General features: G+C 36.9%; 1 protein-coding gene across 2 annotated transcripts in view; it reads right to left on the minus strand.

The window, feature by feature from the left end:
• Positions 1–24,065, minus strand: part of FBXL17 (F-box and leucine rich repeat protein 17) — a 467,882-nt gene that overhangs the window by 40,078 nt on the left and 403,739 nt on the right. The window lies entirely within an intron of this gene.

The following is a 24,065-nucleotide window of genomic DNA, read 5'->3' on the forward strand; positions in this document are numbered from 1 at the left end:
CAACAATATATAAGGTTGGAATGAATGGGTTTGGCAGGAGTAAAGAACAAGAGGGTTCTTTGAAAATATTTAAATTTAGTTTATTGATTCCAACATGACATCACAGGGCGGGTTTTAAAGAAATATTTACTATTGGTAAATAGTACAGTACTAATGCAACTAGGAGTGCCAGAGGGACAGGCAAAAAGAGCAGGTGTCAAGGATTATTACCCTCTCACAGCATCCCCCTTTTAGGGTAGGAGTTACAGTCAGAGTCATTAACACTAAAAGATTTCAAAAAGCTAAACAAGGATTATCCTTCAGTAACTAAGCAAAGCATGGGGATCTCAGAGGTTGTTTTCTTTCTTCCATAAAGTAAAGGCAGCTATCTGAAGATGATGCAGTCTTGAAGACCATCTAAAAACATCTTTTCATACTTTCTTCTCATCTGCCTTTATTTATTTCTTAAAAGTTCTTATTATGGAAATTTAAAAACAAAAGTACAAGAGATTTTATGCATGTACTTTGTGGTATCTATTTTAATTGAACAGGGTTTTTTTTTTTTTTAATAACTTGCAGGCTTTTTGTTTGTGTTCTAGTTGAAGTTGGTTGACAAGTGATCTCCAGACAACTGAAATTTCACTATAGTTTGTATAATAAAAATCATCATTCATGGCATTGCCTGAATAAAAATTGAAGAGAACAGACATGTTGTTTTATCTCAGTAATTTATGAGACTGAAGAACTTTTCTTGTGTATTTCATCAACATCTATATAATAAAAATGAAAACCATTAAGTCATTTTGATTTTGTCTTTTTAACTGTAACTTGATTTGTAATCGTTTTTTTTTTCTTTCACATCTTTATTGGAGTATAATTGCTTTACAATGTTGTGTTAGTTTCTGCTGTATAACAAAGTGAATCAGCTATATGCATATATATATCCCCATATCCCCTCCCTCTTGATCCTCCCTTTGATTTGTAATCTTAAGCTTAAACAAAAAGATTTCGGCAACATACTTCTGGAAAATATTGATATTTCATATTTCACAGATCTTATTGTAAGACATTTCCTCCTATATTTATTTTACTTTAGATTTTCAATGTAAGCAATTTTAACTTTCCTGATATCATTTTGAAAATAGTTAATAGAGGCAATATTTATAGTGGTAGTAGTCAATCATATAATCATTATTGAAAAATTTATTTATTGAGCACTTCCAAGGTAGTCTAAACACAATATCTCATCCTCACTGTAACACTACACAGTATTGGATTGAACCACATGAAATTGTTCTCTGTAGACTGAACATCTGCAACTGCAAATGAATCAACCCATAAGTAATATTAGCATAACCCTTATGCTACAGAAAAGAACACTGAGCAGACAGAGGTGGAATGTAGCCAGTTAACAGCAAAGCTAGGATTCACAGCCAGGTCAACCTGGTCCTAAAGCCTGTATTCTTAAATTAAAGAGCTGTCATGGGGGCATGTGATGACAGGTGAGGACAGACAAGGGGAAAAAGGAGGAAGACAGTTCCTTAACTATAAGACGTTTACAGTTTGCCTGGGGAGAAAATAATAATCTCAAAATTAACCAGGAAAAATAGAAACCATCATACCACAAAGTGCAAAATGACGGGACATTTGTTTTCACACCACGGTCTGAGCTTTACTATTACAATTTCAGAAGCAATTTTTCTCTGACCCTCTTCATCCCCCCTGAACTGGTTTTCTTGAGGCCATCAAGGCACTATGTCACAAGCTGGCGGGAGGGAAGCCTTGGTCATATGATCCAAGGACTACAAGTGAGCTTTCTTTAATACACCCACAATCACACATTTATAAGAATAACATTTTGAGGGAGATCAGCTTGGTGCTTTGTGACCACCTAGATGCTGGGATAGGGAGGGTGGGAGGGAGACGCAAGAGGGAGGAGATATGGGGATATATGTATATGTATAGCTGATTCACTTTGTTATAAAGCAGAAACTAACACACCATTGTAAAGCAATTACACTCCAATAAAGATGTTAAAAAAAAAAAAAAGGGTCATATAAAGCTATTTTTATGCAACTTGTACTTTTCCCTTGTTGGACATCTTTATATTTGTAGAAAAGCACATTCTATTTATATTAATGCTGTATCAATGTTTGGCCTAAAATCTGTCATTTTATTTTATTAAAAAAATGTTTACGTCGTTTTCAAAAAAAAAAAAAAGAAAAACATTTTGACTTTGATATCAGTACAATTCACTGTACAAGAATGAACTTCTAAAACATTAATGACTCCAAGCCTAGTCCTCTCTCCAGAGCCCCACATTGCATTTTTGCATCTGGGACCTCACCTAGATATTCCACAGGTGTTCAAAGGCCACATGTCCAAAAATAAATTCACCATTCTTGACTCCAAACCTATGACCCCTCTGATTCCCTGTCAGGTCACGGCACCAATGAGTTGCCCAGATCAGAGCCGGGAGAGTCATCCTTTACTCCTCCTCTTCCTTGGCCGTCATGTTCAATCAGGAACTTATTGTACTATTGATTCTATCTCCTCAACAGCTCTTCAACCTCCCCCAGATTCTGCATCCCCACTGCCTCTGTATGTATTTGGATCCACAATATCTCTTGCTGACCAGTGACCCAGTTCAATTGGTTTCCCTGCCTCCAGTCTTGCCCCACTTCAATCTAGCCTTCACAGAAAGAAAGCTTTCTAGTTTCCAGTCATATCAAGCATACTTAAAAGATGAAGAAACAACCTTATTTACTTGCAAAGCCCAGTTTAGGGCTTGAACCCCAAAGCCGGGACATAATAAACATCTCAATTTTTTGATAGGTAAGCAGCCCCCACTGACAGCCAGGTCAGGCCTATAAACTTAAGTTCTTAATGGAAAGTTTATACATGACAATAATCAAGTAAAACAGCAAAAACCAAACAGAAGTATATTTTCCCTAAATAAAGTTACTAAAGGATCAAAGATATAAAACAGTAACAACTATCTCAGTGCCTACGTATTATCAGTCTGGGGTCACGCTCATGTATTGTCAGTCTGGGGTCACGCTCGCATATTATCATTCTGGGATGATGCTTATGTATCATCAGTCCGGGGTCACGCTCACGTATTATCAGTCTGAGATGATGCTCGCGTATTATCAGTCTGGGGTTATGCTTGCGTATTATCAGTCTGGGGTCACGATCGTGTATTATCAGTCTGGGATGATCCTGAATTGCTATTAGACTTTTTACTCCAGGAGTAACTTTCCAGCAGATTGCTAAAGAACCCTGAATTCTGCTGAAGTACCCCCAGGTACTTCCTCAATTCCAGGGATGGGGCAAAAGGAAGGGGAAAGTGAAAGAGAAAGCAGAGGGAAGAGGGAAGGAAAATCCCAAGTAAGCTGGATTCCTGGTTTCCTGCTTCCAGCTCAAAGAGGGCAGTTCAACTCTGTTTTGCTAAATATATTGTGGCTCTTCATAAGACTTAATTATAAAAGGGTAATAATGCTTTAAATAGTAATTTAAAAGTTACTGCTCTAGTTTAAAAAATTTAGAGCAGATGAAAATTGTTAATTCAGGCGTAGCAACTAATTGTGCAAAAATAGCTTTTAACTAAATAATCATTAACATAATACCAATCTCTCTTTCATAAATATAAAACGGTCTATTCTGTGTCTTCTTAAACATTCTGTTTACAAAACATATCTAAAAGCAGCTTATCTCAAACTCAAGATTTTATCTGATATTATTGTGATCAATTCCTTTTGCTCTGATTTCTCACATAATCTACTTTTGATTAATGAGCAAGTATACCCTTAAAACAAGGTATGTGGAATACCTCTTCAGACTTCTATCTTAATATTTGCTTACTATTTGTGGAATAATGTACACTTAGTACTTAGTATCTACTGTGAAGACGAGACCCTGAAATATATCAAATACATACAATTGCAGATATTTGTAAATACAGCCAGTTACAGGTAAATCTGAACATACAATCACAACATATGTGATGTCCATATATACATACATCAGATACACACAACACACCACATAGGTACATACAGGCAACAGATGTACACATATACATACATCTCTTGTCTTTGGATATATAGTTGAAGCTATAACTTACCTACACTAAAAGATTATTTTCAGGCCTTTGTCCATCTGGAATGATTCTCATGGTAAAATTTCAAATCATACTATTTGAGTGGTGACTTGCCTTTTAATACATTATATATGTTTTATATTTTCTCTGGGCCTCACCTGCCTTAGGCAGCTGTGGTCTCCAGTGCTAATCTGTGGGTCTACCTTTGTGCCTCTGGGTAACATTTCTTGAGAATGATGTATGGAACTGCAGTTCAACTAAGCAGGAATATAAGGACATGACCATGTTGGGAACCAATCTAATCTTAGGCCCAAATGAACTGAAAAGGAAAAGAGGTAGACTGCATGCCTGGAGCAGACTTTTTTTCTTGGGGAGTTTAGCAAATCTGCTTAAATTCCCTAGATCCAAATGTACATTTTGACCTTTTCTTGGAAGCTAGATGACAGGCCAGTCAAATAGTGAGAATAATTTCTACTAATACATATTTTTTGAAAGCATGTTCCTTAAACATCACAGCCATTAAAGGTATGTTATATCTAGCATGTACATCCGGAATTTAGTACTTTAAGGCTGTATATACTAAAGCATAATGGGTAAAAACTACTTTAAATAAAGGTAAAATAAAAGATAAAGCATACTCTGTAATGACCTATATGGGAAAAGAATCTAAAAAAGAATGGATATACGTATATGTATAACTGATTCACTTTGCTGTACAGCAGAAACTAACATGACATTGCAAATCAACTATACTCCAATAAAAATTAATTTAAAAAAGAGATAAAGCAATATAGCAGCCACCAAAGAGACTATGAATAACATAACAACAACAAAAGGAGTGACAGTTTATGAATATGTATTACCTGATAACATGGTGTTAAGTTCTTTTATATACATTTACTCAATTAATCCTCATCCCCTTCTTGTGATGTAAACGCTATTTGTGTCATATAAATGAGGAGGCTACATTTCAGATGAGCTTCTATGACTTAAGGACCACAGCTAATAAGAGGTAGGGACAGGACTGGAGCCCAGATCTGTTGATTGTACCAGACTCCGACATTGCCCCTCCTACCACTGGATAATTAGAAACAACTCATAAAGAAAAGAAGGCAACAGGATTCCGGTGGGGAGAACATATCTAGGAACATGACTAATAAACATGAATTGTTATGAATAGTAAACTGAAGTAACCAAAGAGATTCAAAAGCAACTAAGGACTTTCATTTAAACAGTCTGAACAAGACAAAGAAACTACTCAGTCATAAACATTATGCAATTTTGGGGTCGCTTATGATACTGCTGTTACATTAAACTTAATTTTCCTTTAATTAGGCATATCTCTAGTTTCCATTCTGCATGGAAAGTAATGTGATACTAGATTACAAGGGCAGACATTTCCCAGTCAGACTGGGAAATATAGTCAACTTTTGAATCACAATTAATTCCTTCATAAAATAGATAAAACTCCCATGACATATATAGTAATTCCTTGATAGAGGAAAATATTAATAGCTAATTTGCACCTTCCTACCCTGTTGTCCTCTACCTCTCCTTGACCATATCATCCATTTACACTTCACACATTTACCTTGTAAAGATCTATGAAGTATGACTACAGTGTAATGAATAAGGAATAGTCTGAAAAGATGACTAATTTGAAGGAGATAACAGTGATCTAAATAGGAAAGTTCTAGTATGTTGATTAAAGGTCAGTCACATTACTTTATAGACATCCTTTGGGCATTACTACTGAACAGTTTCACATGCAATAGCCACAATACGTACATATAAGCTCAGTACCAAACACTGTAATCTCAGCACAGTGCCAAATCAGAATAGCTGCAAACTAATTTCTCTCCAAAACAAAGCAAAACAAACAAACAAAAAATCAACCAAGCAAACAAATAACCAACAGGACTCTACTTGGTATCTCCTGTACTTAGTATTAGGGTAAGAACTAATTCTCATGTATTTTGGTTATTTAGTCATGGTAGATTTATTTGCTAATTTCATCAATATTCAAAATATTGTCTTCTGTATACAGAAAAATCCATTCATTTATCCAACAAATGATTATAAGTATCTACTAGGTTCCAGGCATAGTTCTTAGGCACTGGAAAATGAAAGAACAGGTTAGGTGGAAGATAGATAAAAAATACATGATTTTAAAGCTAAAAATGTCCATATATTCAAATTTAAAGGAACCTTGGGCCCATTCAAGAAAACTATATATACAAAAACTGAAAGATGTGACCAAACATCTGTAAACAATTAATTCCCTATAAAGAGCCATGAGTTCAAAGAAAGGGAGAATCCCTGTGTCCTGGAATCATCAAAAAAGACTCCATAGAAGTGGGCTGTGAGCTGGATCATGAAGCATAAATGGGCTGATAAGTGATGAGAGGCTATTCTAGAAAGTGCATAGGGGAAGCAAAGGCTCTGAGGTGGGAATGTACATGGTAGGATGGGGTTCAACAAGCACATCAGTAAGCATATGAATCTATGAAAAGAAGCAGTGGGTATCAAGGTCGTAAATGAAGATTGGGCTCTTCCTACAAGGGTCTGAAATGCTAGTTTGGAAAGTTGAACTGTATTGCAAGATCCCAACAGCCTTATACTTACGGATCTGGGATAGTGATCTCCTGCTGAAATGGCTCTTTCTGCTGTGCCAACACACACTTTTGCTGACTGCAGCACAACAAGTGGCCACAGTGATAGATTCTGCCCCATGTTAATTATGACTAACCAAACCTGTGATGATCTCACTTGTATACTTAAATGAACATAAATAGATGTTTAGAACAACTTATACTGAGATTCCGGGTGAATAAATGAAAAAATTAAACAGAATTCTATACTGTGAATCAATGCAGATTGAGTAAAAATACAGTGAAGGGAATGTTTCCAGTCAAACCATTTTGAAGATTCATTATTAACTCCTTTAAGTGGATCCTGAGTACTTAGAAAGAACAATTGCACCAAGTTTCCATGGAAAGAACCACAATTTGTGCATAGTGTCTCAAGTCTGTCAAATTAGTTTCAAATAATGATACCTACTGTATGTGAACAATGTTTATTGCTCAGTGGCTACACATAACTTACATATTCTTTAGACTAACAGAGCTTCAAACCATAATTAGCTGCCTCGCCTAATGAGCACATGGAACTTTAGGAAGGTGGTTGAATGAAATCGTCTTCAAAATCCTTAAACGACAATGGAATGATGGAAATACAAAGAATAGCTATTAGTTCCACAGGTCTTTGAAACATTTTCCCCCTGAACTAAAACATTTCTCCAGCCTATCCTGCATCATAAGCTTAAGTACCACAATCTTACTTTCCCCACTAATTGAGGCCTCTTTGCCTCAGGAATTTCTCAAGGAAACGTAATACAAATGGCAGCAAACTCCTTCAAATTCTTGCCCAGTGAATTCTGAGACTTTAAATACAATATAAATCTTGAATGCAGAAACAAGAGAGATAAGTGGGACGGCTGCATTCAAAGATGGGGGAGGCTGTTAAAGTTAACCAATGCTAAGGTTAACTTTCCCTAAAGAATCTCACTCAGAATTCAGTAAAACTCACGCTTCAGGCACTGGGACCAGACCTGAGCTATCTTCTGCTTCAAGGATGTTTAAACATTTCAGGGATAAAATTCAATCTTGAGGAAGGTTAACAAATATGTTTATATTTACCTTACTATAATTGAAGCTAAATGGCTTAATACATAGGATATATATTGGTTGCATTCTAAGAATCTGCTTCGTTAGAAAAGTAGGGTCACTAAATTCTTCTTGGAGAGCTACGCTGAATTAAAGTAACCTCACCATAAGCCACTCAAATAAATGCAGTTCAGAATCTCCAATGTCATTTGCTCACAGTATGGGATGGGGGTTGTGGGGACAGATGTTCAAGGGTGGGTAAAGGCCTGGCCAGGGGGAAATAGGGGACAAACTATTCAAAGAAGTCAAGAAAAGAATCATTAAAGGAAGGAAAGAAATAATGGAATTGGGCCTGACTTTTCTGAAAACTAACAAAGAAGGAAATGAAGTAAATTAAAATTCTTTCATTCTTAAAAACTTAATCAGTGACAAATTACAAGTAAATATATTAGGACTTCTGCTTTACAGATGAAGAAGGCTGACAAAATTTTTAAGGTAAAAGTGCAAAATGAGAAACAGCATGGTGTAGTAGAGAGAGTCCCACTAAAGAGTGTTCATCTAAAACTCACAGCAAACATCAGACTGGAAGGCGCAATAATGTAAGTGTCCATTAAAGCCAGGAACAAGCCAGAGATTCTCTGACATTCCTAGCACCCAGGGTATTTATGGTCCTAGATAATGGCAATAAAATAAGAAGAAGAAATGTGAAGCCTAAAAATTGGAAGGAGACAAAATGATCGGGATTTTCAAAAGATACAATTACTTACCTAAAAAATGCAAGAGACTCAAACTGACAAACTATTAAAAAATACTAAGAAAGTTTAGTAAGTTGGACAGTTACAAGATTCACAAAACCAACTGCATTTCAATATAGTAACAACAACCAGTTAGTATTTTTTTTTTTTTGAGGTTGAGCAGAGAAAGGTTATTGCAGGGCCAAGCAAGCAGAATGGGTGGCTCGTTCTCAAAAAACCTGAACTCCAATCAGTTAGAATTTAAAAGAGAAAAAAGATCCTACTGACAATAGTAACACACACACAAATAACATTATATAGGAATATACCTAACAAAACATGAAATAGCTTTGTGAATAAAATCATAAAACTTTATTAAAGTAATATAACATGACATAGAAGAAGACAGAAATGGAGAGTTGTACCTAATTTACAGATGGGACAATTTAATGCTATGAAATACATCCTCTCTTCAGAAAAACCTATACATTCAGTGCAATCCCTCCAAAAACCAATATTGTTTTTAAATAAAATTTAAGAAATTGATTGTATAATTAGTATGAAAGAATACTGTGTAAGAATGAGAAAAGGCAATTTTGAAAAAGAATTAAGGGGGAATAAATCTACTAGATTTCCTGTCAAAATATAAAATTACAATAACTAAAACAGTATAGTATTGGTGACAGAATAGACAACAGATAGAAGAGATTCCAGAAACAGGCCCATAAATATATGGAACTTCTGTCTATGAGAGAAGTGCCATATCAAATCAGAGGGGAAAAGACATCGATAAATGATTCAGAGACAACTTATGATCATTACATAAAAATGTGTAGATCCCAACCCTACATGTAAAAACAATAAATTCCAGGTCAATTAGAGACCTAAACTAAAGAAAATAAAATTAAAATAATTACAATACTATAGAAGAGTATCTTTTTGACTTTCGGTTGAGGAGGTCTTACTTAATATTAGAAAACAAAAAAATAATAGAAAATAGAAAATGGTGTTCATTCTGTGCCTGATGCTTTGCATATATTAACTCATCCACCTCACAACAACCTATGAGGCAGATATTATTACTATCCTCATTTTATAGCTGAGGAAATGAAGGCTTTGAGAGGTTATGTAAGTTGTCTAAGATCTCAGGGTCAGTAAGTGGCAGAGCTGGGATTCAAATCTCAAGTCTCAAGGCCTAAAGCACATCAAAGAACAGACTGATAAATGTGGCCCCATAAAATTCAATCTCTTAAGGACAAAGATATTTTAAGCTAGGGTAAATAAGTGGCAGATTGAGAGAAAATATTTGAAGCATGTAACAAAGAATTAGTATCAAGAATATATTTTTTAAAATTTGACAAAAGTCTATAAAAATAGAAAAGTGAACAATGGCTACAAATAATTTAGAAAAGAAATCAAACTGGCTAATAAATACGTAAAAATATTCATCTTCACTACTAATCGAGAAAATGCAAATTAAAATGTCACTGAAAGGATTTTCTTATTGGACAGAAGAGCAAATAAAAAGGTTTGCTAATACAAGGTGTTGGGAAGAATTAGGAAAATGAGCACTCTTACACTGCTGATGGAATTATAAATCTGTGTGGCCACTTTGGAGGGCAATTCAGAAATACCAATTAAACTAAAAATGAGAGTAACTCAGGATCCAGACATTTATGCTGGATCATAAATGCTCACTTTATGGAGCACTTACTATGTTCTGAGCCTGTAACTCAGCACCTGATATATATTACCTCCTCTAATGCTTATAACAACTCTATGATGAGGAGAATGAAGCTCAGATTGTTTAGGTAACTTATCCAAGGTCCCACAGCTAGTAACTCTAGAGCTGGGATTTCACCAGCAAAATATATTGCTTTGTTGTACACAAGGAGGTCCACCGAGGAATTTGTAATAGTGAAAAATGAAAAAGAGCTTAATGTTGATCAATAGGGGAATAGATGAATATGACATGGCATGTTCATTTCATGAAATTCACAAAGTGGTTAAAAGAATGAGGTAGATATATATACATCAACATAGAAAAATCTCAAAAGGATATTGTTAATATTGTAAGGGTACATACATATGAATATGTATAAAAATAGTCTGCAGGAAGTACACCTGTCACAGTGTTTTCCATTAGGGAAGGGGAGCAGTAGCTAAAAGGAATTTCAGATTTATTTGTAACATTATACATGTTTTTAAAGGACAAAGTATTCATATATTATTAGTACAACTAAAATGTAATCTTAAAAAAAAGTTCACAATTTGGTGCCCAAAAGACTTGGGTTCAGATTTTAGGTTTGACACTTATTTCCATATTTGGCCAACCAATCAAATGTTGTAAAGAGATGTAATATAAGGACTTGGGGAAGACTTCAGGTTTGATGTCTAGGTGGGCACTGGGGACCATTTCTGAGGGAGTTTCAGTGTCTTAACCAGGGTGGGAAATAGCTATCATAAGACTATAAGTGGTTTACATAGGCAAAACATTCTCTGACATAAATTGTACCAGTGTTTCCTTAGGACAGTCTCTCAAGGCAATAGAAATAAAAACAAAAATAAACAAATGGGATCTAATCAAACTTACAAGCTTTTGCACAGCAAAGAAAACTATAAACAAAACAAAAAGACAATCTACAGAATGGGAGAAAATATTTGCAAATGATGCAACCGATAAGGGCTTAATTTCCAAAATATACAAACAGCTCATACAACTCAACAACAAAAAAACAAACAACCCAAACAAAAAATGGGTGGAAGATCTAAATAGACATTTCTCCAAAGAAGAAATACACATGGCCAACAGGCACATGAAAAGATGCTCAACATCACTAATTACTAGAGAAATGTAAATCAAAACTACAATGAGGTACCACCTCACACCAGTCAGAATGGCCATCATTAAAAAGTCTATAAATAACAAATGCTGGAGAGGGTGTGGAGAAAAGGGAACCCTCCTATACTGTTGGTGGGAATGTAAGTTGGTGTAGCCACTATGGAAAACAGTATAAAGGTTTCTCAAAAAACTAAAAATAGAATTACCATATGATCCAGCAATCCACTCCTGGGCACATATCCAGAAAAAACTATAATTCAAAAAGATACATGCACCCTTATGTTCATAGCAGCAGTATTTGCAATAGCCAAGACATGAAAACAACATAAATGTCCATTGACAGATGAATGGATAAAGAAGGTGTGGTATATATATTCAATGGAATATTACTCAGCCATAAAAAAGAACGAAATAATGCCATTTGCAGCAACATGGATGGAATTAGAGATTATTATACTAAGTGAAGTAAGTCAAAAAGAGAAAGACAAATACCATATGATATCACTAATATGTGGAATCTAAAATAGGACACAAATGAACCTACCCTCGAAACAGAAACAGACTCACAGACAAAGAGAACAGACTTGTGGTTGCCAAGGCGGAGGGGGTGGGGAGGTGAATTGGGAGGTTGGCGTTAGCAGATGCAAACTATTATATATAGAATGGATAAACAACAAGGTCCTACCGTATAGCACAAGGAACTATATTCAATATTCTGAGATAAACCATAATGGAAAAGAATATAAAAAAGAATGTATATATATGTATAACTGAATCACTTTGTTATACAGGAGAAATTAATACAACATTGTAAATCAACCATGCTTCAATAAAAATAAATTTTAAAAAAAGATTGTAAGTAGCTTAAAGACAAGGCCATATTTTGTATCACAACAGTAATTAGCTTTTCACACAATAGGCTCACAAGAAACACTTACTGAATTTTTAGAGATTTTAGGAGGATGTGTGTTTGTGTGGGTCGGTGAAGGCAGAAGGAGTATCAGGAAGCTGGTATGGACTATGAAGCTGGCTACCAAGAGGCTAGCTGTGAAGAAAAAAGAGAAGGTGCCATTTGTGTGGAAGTGACAGATTGAAGAGAGGTTTGTTTTGCTGCCTTTGTTATATTCTGAATGGGCAGAGGGGGAGGTGGAGAAATGGTGTCAAGTCTTGAGGCAGGACAGAGGAAATGGGATGAGAGAAGCACATGTGCTGGGTTAAGAGAAGTGACATTTTCTTCTGGGAAGGGAGCAAAGGAAAAGAAGATCTGTAAAGAGTTGGTGGTGATACTGATGATGGTGATGATCACAATGATAATGACGTCACCTTGTAACTTCCCTTGATTCTCTTGGAACACTTCTGAGATACGAATGGTTTAGAGCTTCCCTGAGAATCTTCGATCCTTAAGTGAAGCAGATCCATTAACTCTTCACTGCACTGCATCCTGGAGACTAGGGGTGCAGGTCAGGAGAGATGAAAGGCCACATTCTGATCCTTAGACGCCTTCCCCTTTTTGTCTAAGGACAGCATTCAGGGCTTAGCTTCATAAACTCAGCACGGGAGGACGATATTTGCTAAGGGCGACAGTATCACTGCTCATTCTGCAAATACTGACAGCGGTGGGTAGAAATTCAAATCCAGTTGAGGGCCAACCCAGGGAACTTTTAGGGCTGTTCAGTGTTCAGTGAAACAGCACAAGAGCATGTGCCATACAACTGAAATGGATGTATTCGGATGAGCACAGGTAAAGAAACAGGAAAAACACAGGGAAAGACTTCAGATTTCATTCTATGAGGTTGGTTTGTTTTTGTTTTTTAATGAGAGACACTTCACACAATCACATGAGTATACAGTGCAACCATGAGTCCACCATACGGAAGTTCAGCATTCTACAGGAATACATCATTATAAATTTAGTAGAAAATCTAAATGTAAAACTAGTAAAATGTTTATCAAATCTAGCTTTTCTCTAAACCATATAAGCAGTTCACTGAAACCAGAATAGTGTTTCAAATCAGAGTATACAAAAGGTGGAATAATGAGGCACTAGAGTCAAGGGGGAAGACTCCAGTTACATCTGCTGATTACACTCCTCCTTTGAAAAGTGAATGTTTTCAAAATGGATTAAGAATTAACATGTTGAAGTAAGGTTGCAAAAGTCCTACTGGAAAATACCCAAATAATGGGATTGGATGACCTCTCTGCTGAGAGGTAAAGGGGGATAATGGGCAAGATAAACTTCCCCTGACTGATTTAAGCCTAGGTATGTAAGTCCGTACCCTTTTTAGGTACACAGTTGCAGAGGATATTTGCTGGCTGTTTCCTAATTATTCGCCATCCTCCTTCCCTTGTCCTAAAAACACTCAGATTTCCTTTAAGAATCAACCAATCCCCGAATTCTTAGCTGTAGTTGGGTTAAATGGAGTCCATCTTTAACCCTGGAGTTAGGCTTTGAAGAGCTTAAACACATCTATGAATTCCATACACCCGGCCAAAGCGATAAGTGGACATTTGATACATGCCAGTCCCACTAGAGTAAACCCCAGGACTTTGCTGGGAATGCTGGGACACAGATTCTTTCTTTCCTTGGGATGATATTTGTGAATTACTGGGTCTACAACTACCATAGCCCTTTTTGCTACCACAAGGAGAGTCAGCCTAAGGACAACACCAATAGACTGAGGGAGACAAAATGCAAAGAACTGCAGGAAAACAGAACTGGAGCCTGAGAACACGAACCTCACAGGTAAACAGAACTACCTCTTCAGGTCCATGAGCCAATCAAATTCACCCCTCCTTTTTTGTTTAAATCAGTTGAGTTGGTGTTTTTATTAACTGCAACCAAAAGATTACTAACTGACCATATTCCATTCGTTTGATTAATGGTTTTAAAAATAAATATGGATAGAACACTGAACTACATTTTAGTCTTCGATGGAGAGGCTAATAAACTATCTTTTGTGTAGAGAAAAACTAGTTTCTTACTATAATTGAAATCTTAAAATATATTATTTGCTTAAACCCAACCATCCCTTCATTATTTTGGGAACTTCCTAAAATTTATGCCATATGGAATCTGGAGGGGGATGTTTGAATTCTAAATGAAGAGTCTCAACCATTAAAAGCTGTATGAAACATAAGTAAAACATTTTTGCCAATTTTTTTTATTTGTATACCCTATTTTAGATCTGGGAATCTGATGCTAAAAATGGTCTCAGATTTAATGCTGATTTGTACTCAATGCCAACAATAAAAAAAAAAGAACCCTAGTTAATGTCTTTTGGTGTTTTTATTTTAGAGAACTGCTATTTCATAAGAGCGGTTTCCCAGATTGAATAGAGGCTGGGGTCGGGGAATGGTTTATTCTTTTTATGTGAAGAAAAATTTCCACCAATAGTCTGGAAAAAATATGCAACAGTCTTTTCTGTAAGAACTTATGAAAGTAATGAGATTTTTTTTTCTTCCTTAGCTTCTAAGAAATTTACAGTGAACCACATTGTTCTTGCGTAATCTAGTCTTGGGACATATAATTTTAGAAACCAGATGTACCTTTTTGCATGTAAAAATAAAAGTAATTTTGGTGCTTATAATAAATCAATAGCTAAACAGGAGAGCTGTGTTTACTTTAGCCTTGTCTGCTGCCTTGTTCAGCTGCTAGAACAAAATACCTTAATCCAAACTTGACTTCCCAAACATTTCATCGTTATTGCTAGTTCTCGCTGTCTCCCACCATCTGTGTTCAATCAGGCTGACATCTATTGGTTCAAAGAACTTTACACATATGCCAGCAGACAAAGGATACTTGGTGCCAGATATCCGCGCTCACCCATAGGTACCTCTGGACTTCTCACCTCATCGTTTTGCAGATATTTTCTCTGACTATATAAAACCTCATTTAATACTTTCTTCCTCAGACAATAGATTTTTCTTCTTGTGGTGGGGCAGTCTAGTAAGCACCTAAACTGGTTGCTTAAAGATCTTCTGGGTAGAGCAGACTTCACCTATGCCCCACTGGGTGGTGTAGCTGGTGCAGTAAACACAAAATCCAGACCCCAGGTATTATGTCCATATTTATTCAATAAAGACTAGGTGGTTTGGGACTACAATAATCAATCTCTTGTTTTCACAAGGTTTTATAAAATGTAAGACCACCTAAACATGGTTTAAGGTCATGCTTTTAAAGTCTAAAACAAAATGTACCACAGAGATTGGGAAGGCTCTTAGTCATGGCTAAAGTTGCTGTGAGAACTCCACCTGATCCACATCCTAGGTGAACACAGGGGTGGGTAGAGTTGTCCCATTAACTTCAATTTCTTTTCTGATGTAATTTTCCTTAAAGCTGCATCACTTCCTGCTTACCTTTTTTTTGTTGTTGTTAATATATTGGAAAATGTCTTTTATTCTTTTTTGTTTTGTTTTTAATATATTGGAAAATCTCTTTTATTCTTCTTTTTTAAATGTTATTTTATTTATTTTTTATACAGCAGGTTCTTATTAGTTATCTATTTTATACATATTAGTGTGTATATGTCAATCCCAATCTCCCAATTCATCCCACCACCGCCACTACCCCCGCTGCCTCTTTCCCCCTTTGTGTACATACGTTTGTCCTCTACATCTGTGTCTCTATTTCTGCCCTGCACACTGGTTCATCTGTACCATTTTTCTAGGTTCCACATATATGCGTTAATATACAATATTTGTTTTTCTCTTTCTGACTTACTTCACTCTGTATGACAGTCTCTAGATCCATCCAGGTCTCTACAAATGACCCAATTTCGTTCCTTTTTATGGCTGAGTAATATTCCGTTGTATATATGTATCACAACTTCTTTATCCATTTGTCTGTCGATGGGCATTTAGGTTGCTTCCATGACCTGGCTATTGTAAATAGTGCTGCAATGAACACTGGGGTGCATGTGTCTTTTTGAATTACGGTTTTCTCTGGGTATATGCCTAGTAGTGGGATTGCTGGGTCATATGGTAACTCTATTTTTAGTTTTTTAAGGAACCTCCATACTATTCTCCATAGTGGCTGTATCAATTTACATTCCTGTCAACAGTGCAAGAGGGTTCCCTTTTCTCCACACCCTCTCTAGCATTTGTTGTTTGTAGATTTTCTGATGACGCCCATTCTAACTGGTGTGAGGTGATACCTCATTGTAGTTTTGATTTGCATTTCTCTAATAATTAGTGATGTTCAGCAGCTTTTCATGTGCTTCTTGGCCATCTGTATGTCTTCTTTGGAGAAATGTCTATTTAGATCTTCTGCCCATTTTTGGATTGGGTTGTTTGTTTTTTTAATACTGAGCTGCATGAGCTGTTTATATATTTTGGAGATTAATCCTTTGTCCGTTGATTCGTTTGCAAATATTTTCTCCCATTCTGAGGATTGTCTTTTCGTCTTGTCTGTAGTTTCCTTTGCTCTGCAATAGCTTTTAAGTTTCATTAGGTCCCATTTGTTTATTTTTGTTTTTATTTCCATTTCTCTAGGAGATGGATCAAAAAAGATCTTACTGTGATTTATCTCAAAGAGTGTTCTTCCTATGTTTTCCTCTAAGAGTTTTATAGTGTCCGGTCTTACATTTAGGTCTCTACTCCATTTTGAGTTTGCTTTTGTGTATGGTGTTAGGGAGTGTTCTAATTTTATTCCTTTACATGCGGCTGTCCAGTTTTCCCAGCACCACTTATTGAAGAGACTGTTTTTTCTCCATTGTATATCCTTGCCTCCTTTGTCATAGATTAGTTGACCATAGGTGCGTGGGTTTATCTCTGGGCTTTCTATCCTGTTCCATTGATCTATATTTCTGTTTTTGTGCCAGTCCTATATTGTCTTGATCACTGTAGCTTTGTAGTATAGTCTGAAGTCAAAGAGTCTGATTCTTCCAGCTCCGTTTTTTTCCCTTCCTGCTTACCTTTTTTAAAATGTAGTTTCACGAGATAAAAATGACATCAAATAAAGAGATTTGAGGATATACGATTTCTGACAAGACTATTCTTTCCTCCAAGAAACTCAACAATAAACAGGCATTATGGTTAATCATTTTAAATGAAGTCAAGTCTAAAATTTGCTATTTTTATTCCAGACCACAGGCTATACAAACATCTTTCTTCTTTCTTATATAAGAAAGTAAACTTCTTAAATAAGCTATCCTATTTCCCCTGGCGGCTGGGCATAAAATGTGCCATTTAACTAAAGAGTATTTTACCTCTTCCCTTTATCCTGTTCATTTCCAGCAAAATAATGTACATCTTTTACCTTCAGAATAGATTGAATGAGAAAATGTCTCAAACATATGTGGTTAAAGAAGTTTGTTTTCTGAATTAAAAATCCTCAGAATGAGAAACCATTTTCTCAACATGCTAAAAATTTAGTCTTTGAGCATGATCAAAGGTGTGTCACTAAGACATAGCAACTTTGGGTCTAAGACTCCTATTTAGGATTTCCTATTTCACAGCCTGTCAGGGCATTTCTATCCTTTCCTAAGGGCATTTCAAAGACATGAGTAAAAGTTTCTTCAATATATAAACCTTAAATATATTTAACCCCGTTAACTTGCAAATATTAGTAGATTAGGACCACCATGACCACCACTACTATTACAACTATGATTCCTGGTTGCTGACAGAAACTGTCAGCTTCCTAGAAAGGAATAAATACAGTGTTGTGGGGAGGCTTCCTTATTTTCTCTTCTAATTTCTAAGATTCCTGAGGATGTAAAATGATCTTGTGAGGACGCTGGTAAAACCGCAGCTGAAAATCCAGAGAATGAGCATTCTATAAAACCTAAGAACGAAATAATATCAAAAGCTTTAGAAAGCTGTGGATTTTTTTTTTTAAAAGAAGGTGAAAGATGAAAGGAAAACCTGCACAAGTAGCATACCAAGAAACAGATGGTCTTTTTAAAAAATGAACCAAGAGTGTGCCTTCCACAAGCATGCTTCTTAATTGTAGCATACTGAGCACTTTTATGCAGATTATTTCATTGCTAAACAAAGAGCCAAATAAACGGGGTTAGCTCATTGACATTAAATGACATAGTATACTTGGAGCTCATCTACTATTTAGTCTGTAAACACCTGATATGCAAAATCGTATGAAGAAACTAGTGCCAAGAGGGTTTAAGATTGACCAATGTTCAGTGAAGATTTAAAAGCTTGGCTTTCATTTTGCAAAAGATGCTCCCTTTCATATTTAATCAATGAACTCAGTTCTGTTTTAAGCACTCGATTTAGAATATATGATTTTGTTTCATTTCAGCTTATTCCAAATGAGTTAAAGGAAGCTTAGAAACTGGGAGGGGGAGAGGGGAGGAAAAAAATAAGAACTAATGTGAGTTAAACAGAAAATTTCACAAGAAAATTTCCGAAACAAGTAGATTATCGACTTTACCTCCATTGGACAGACTGAGGAATAATGGTTTAAATGTTTATTTCTATTTAGCACAGGATCGTACAAACATTGACAACCCTCAGCTAAGGTCTTCTTCCTCCTCACTTTGGTTTGCCAGCTTAATGTCCCCTCACTCCTTGCTGAGGAAGCCTTCCAGCGAGGGTAGAGGCAGACCTACTGACACTTTAAAAAGCCAGCTCCTGCCCCAGCTCCTTGACGGGAGAAGAGCTGGACCAATGGGGGGCCTGCTCTGAAGAAGAGGAGGCAGATCTCCCTTGTCGGGGGGTGGAGGGGTGGGGCTCATGGTGGCAAAGCCGGAAGTCGTTCAGAGTCTGCACACAGCAACTCTCCAACCTTCTGGGATGGCTGTAACCCAGGCAGGGGCACCTTTAGAGCTGGGAGGGAGCTCTTGGCACATCTACGAGAGTTGCTGAGATTACCGCACCCTGTTACTCAATGCACCAGGTTTTTTCAAGGAATCTGGATCAATATCTTCTCATTAACTTGGGTACTAACTTTCCAAACTGATCTTTTTATTTTTGTGGACAAAAGGCTTTGTGTAGCTTACATGACCTCTTACTTTACTATTGCTTTTACTGATCAGAGCAGCCAAGCAAATTCTGGAGACTAAAATTTGGAACAAGAATATGCATAAGTTTGCACTCACATACCTATATTGCTGGTCTGTGTATACATAAAAGATGTACATTGAAATATCTATCTATACAGATCTATATTTAATATATCTATATTTATATTTGAAAGAGTCACATTACTGACATATATCTCTGTAAATGATATAAATAAAATCCTAGTGCTCCACTGAGTTATGGAAGGCAAGGTACTTTCATTAGACTTTAAGCTCCTCAAAGATGAGGATGTGCCATGTTCCTTTGTTGATTTCCATGCTTAGCCTTGCTGAGTAACTATTGCAACCAATCTGTGTTCAGCCCTCCTCCGGATTGTGTCTCCCCATCCAGGGAATTCATGCATGAGCTCTTGTTTTTGTTCTTCTTATACTTCAAATTTGACCCTCCCTCTGCTTCCATTACTCATGGATTGTACTCTGGGGGGAGGGGTGTAGTACAGAACCTGAGCATCTGGTAACTTAATTCTCAAGCAGCATCTCTATTTTGTTACACCATAGTACAACTTTGTTTACCTTGCAGCAAATACTACTTGTATCATGTTGTTCTTTTTGTATACAGAGACACAGATTTTCACTGAGTCAGAAAGAGAAAAAATATGTAGGGTCCTAACTAAATGGCAATTGGATTTCTTGTTTTGGCTACTACATAACAAGTAATTGGGACTATAATGCTGGCAGGCTTGACTCCTCTCTTGCTCTCACATCCATATTTGCTCCATTAGCAAGTCCTTTGGCCCTGCCTTCCATCCATCCAGAATCCAAGTGCTTCTCCCCACCTCCTTTGCTACCACTCAGGTCCAAGCCAACTTCCTCTCCCACCTGAATTACGGATTATTGCAACAGCCTTCTAATCAGTTCCTCTCCATCTGCCTTTGTCTTCCTAGAAACCATTCTCACGAACAGCCAAAGGGATCCTTTTAAAGCTAATCAGTGCAAGTCCCTCCTCCTTGCATGAGCCATCATAGAGTCTCACCTCACTCAGAGTAATGTCCTAAAGGCTTTAATGTTCTGGCTCCCTTTACCTCCCAGTCTTATCTGCTGGTGCTTTTGATTTTGCTCACTCCACTCCAGCACACTGCCCTCTTCACTGTTTTACCAACAAACAAATCATCCTCCCATCTCATGGTCTTTGTACCTGAAGTTGCCCTCACCCAGATATGCTCAATCCTCCCTCTCCCAAATCTTCATGGCTCACACTCTCACTTCCCTCAGATCTTTCAGAGTTCCCTTCTCAGTGAGAGCCTTCCTTGATCCCCTTGTTAAATGGCACTACTTCCCACCCTCCCTTATCTCCCCTGCCCGGTTCTATTTGTCTCCCTATCACTTATCAGCTGATTCTATTTATTTACTTACACTAGAATATAAACCCCCTGAGGGCAAGAATTTTACCTGTTTTCTTCACTGCTTTATCTCCAGCAAGCCTGGGGTACAATGCTCAATAAATACTTAAAGAATAAATGAATTGAATGATGGCAAAATAGTTCAACCAAGCAAACTCTTAAGATCTAGTTTTATGCCATAGGTGCAGAATGCATACTTAAAACTTAAGCTCAAACAGCCAAGTTATTTAGTTTTGTGACTCTTTTTCAGTGATTAGATATTTCAAAATGACATATTAGTTCTTTTTTGACAAATTGACAAATTGAGAACCAAAGTGACTGGGGCTGCTGCATTTATATCTAAACTGCAGATGTGAATCTTAGTATATGGCCCACAAGTCTCTGCAGCACTGACTTTATCATTTTAATCAGCAAAACTCTGGTGGCCAGAAAGGGTTAACAAAATTTTTAGGTGAATATGCATTATTACAGAGGATTGGGACAACCTAGCTCAATATGAATCTGAGATTTCTTGGATGGTCAACTTTAGGGGACAATGAAGTGATATCTGGGACATGAATAAATCCACACCCCAAATTCTGAAGGTAACTTTTGAGAAAATTGAATGACTTCTGTATAGCACCTTTTATAAATCTAGCAGAAACCAAATTTACATCAGTGCCAAAGGCAGAGTGACACTTTCTCCAGGAAGTGCCTAATCCTGCAATAAACCTGTTGAAGAGACAAGTTTAATGTTCACCAAGGCTAAGTGTTTAAGAGGTCTCCACGGTATAATTTATCACTACTACAAGTTTTTGCTTTCCTTTCAAAGCCGTGAAAATTGCTCCCCAATCCCACTAGGAACTAAGTTGCTCATGTCAGGATCACAGTTTACAATTCGTTTCTATTTTCATAGCACTTCTTTGTTTATTCCTTGTTGAAAAAATATATGCTATTATATACACTACAAAGCCACAGGATGTAGTCACATGAAAATTCAAAGGATAAAATATTTAAAAACTCACACTGCTTGACTATAATAAACTGAGGAAAAACAAGGCACAATGATTTGAATAGAAGGTTTCAGATTTAAGTGGGAATGAGGGAGGTGGTCATTGAATTTTTATTTCCAACCTAGTCAGAAGTTAATTAGCCACACACTCTTAGCAAAACCTTACGGTCCATGAGGTTTATCCAGGAATTCTGAAGGCTGAACCTCCCTGAGTTCTTTTCATCACACTAGTTGTAAAAGAAAATGTGTGCTAAATTTACCTGCAATAGCGTTCAAAATTAATGCTGCAGGAATCTAGAGAGAACATTTTTGTATTTACATGCCAAATATATAAAAAGAATAAATAAAGACACAGTTGGCAAAGGCTTATTTTCCATTTATTCTCCTTTAAAAACAAACCAATTTTTAAAACTGTGTAAGTCTATATGCATGCACATGCTAATTTGATGTCAGGGTCCATTTTCAGGGAGACATTCATTTACGACAGTACTATTTATTAATGGTCACAAGAGGATTGATAAGGCTGAGGAGCTTCTATCACGAATGATAAACTGAAACCTTTCTCAGATTTCATCTCAGAGCATCCTTTGATAGGGTTTTAGTGTAAAGTGTTAGGAGGAGATTTGGTACTAGTTTTTGAAAATCCTAAACATTTACCCCCAACTTTCAATTAAAATTTCAGATTTTTGCCAGTGAGTGTTTGCTTTCAAAATGGAATTTGATTTGCTTCCCACCTCCCTCATCTCCATTTTATGTACCATGTATGATGCAGAGGGCAGTGGCTGGGCACATATATTCCTATATTCACATATATCCCCATATATTCCACATATTTTCATATATAGTATTAAGACATCAGCAACACAAAACTTGGTGTCAATTAGCTCTTACGATGGATTTTTCATAGCAGAAAGCAATGAAATTGAAGAGAGGAAAGCAGTATGGCAAAGGGCAAGGCATAGCAGATAGCATGGCATGAAGGAAGGGGCTGGTCACAGAAAGGAACATTGAAAATGGAGACAGCAAGCCAAAATTTTCCTACTTATTCTACAAAACAAAACTCCACATAGAACTTGAAGAGTTAAATCCAAGCCAGCTGTCATTATGGATACTAAAAGCCAGGAAGGGGCAGTGAGAGCTGCCAGGGTGAGCAACCCAATACTAATGTTTCTTCACTGGTGATTGGTTAAGGCGGCTGGGGCAGTCCCCTGCGATCCAGGAAGGGGTCCCAGGATGAACACTGTGTCATGTCCATGATCTTGGCCATGAAGCAGGGCGACGGAGAGGTAAGATCAGAAGAAAAGCACTTACTAAAAGAAACCATGCATGGGCCAGAGATTTGGCCAGGGACAGTCATGACCTAGGATGGGGGAGGGAGACGCTCCCTTCCCAATCTATACATGAAGAAGACTTCTTCTTGTTTATGCATGGGCCTCCCACACCTGAAATGGAAAAAGATTTGATTTCTCTCTCCTTTTCTGCTAACATTGCTGCACCTCCCTCCACCTCTTGCTTTCCAGGGAAGATAAAGGCACATAATTCAAACCTGATTTGGCTCAGATTTACTGAGTCCTGATTCAATTCAATTTCAATATCTATGGAGCACCTCCTGAATACAAAGCTCATCTTTCCTGTGACCACACAGGTAGGACAGTACTGCTGGGAACCTAAACCTTGTGGCAGAGACCTGGGCATCACCAGGCAGATTCTGAGCAAGGATGCCTGCGCTGGCTTCCTTACAAGGTACCAAGGGATGGCAGAAGTCAGAGAGAGGCCAATAAGATGTGCTTTCCCTCAGTGTATGGAACATTTTATTTCCAAAATGGATTGAGGTCAGACAGAAATACCACAAGGCACGCTGAATCTCTGAATGTGGAAGGTTTGCAATGTGTGCTGTGGGCACTAGAGTCACTAATATGTATGGAAGTCCTCAGGACTATCTCACCATGTAATATATTACAGCATCTGAAAAATCAATGTCCTAGGGCACAGAAAGATGAATACAGAACTTTTCAATTATCTTTTTTTTCCCTAAAAATATTTCTCCCTTCAAACAGATTCAAAAGGCAATATGATACTGTTTTCATTTTGGTTAAGAAGATGTTGAGTTTATGCAAGGATCTCAACTGCTGCAATCCCACTGGGTAATGGCCCACTGAGCAAAAGCTGTATAGACCCTGAAAACACAGTAGGTTAATAAAACTCTCCCTAAGAGCTCAATGAATGAGGATGAAGTATCTTCAGTAAATTGACTTGTCTGTTTAACAGTCTAGTTGCACCCAACTTCTTTAAGACTGATACTTTTTTTTTTTTTTAAACCAATGTCTTCTGTCAGTAAGTACATGGATCACAGTATTGTTTTAAAATAAAATT

Source organism: Balaenoptera ricei, chromosome 3, assembly GCF_028023285.1.
Source record: "Balaenoptera ricei isolate mBalRic1 chromosome 3, mBalRic1.hap2, whole genome shotgun sequence".
In the NCBI taxonomy this organism is placed as follows: domain Eukaryota; kingdom Metazoa; phylum Chordata; class Mammalia; order Artiodactyla; family Balaenopteridae; genus Balaenoptera; species Balaenoptera ricei.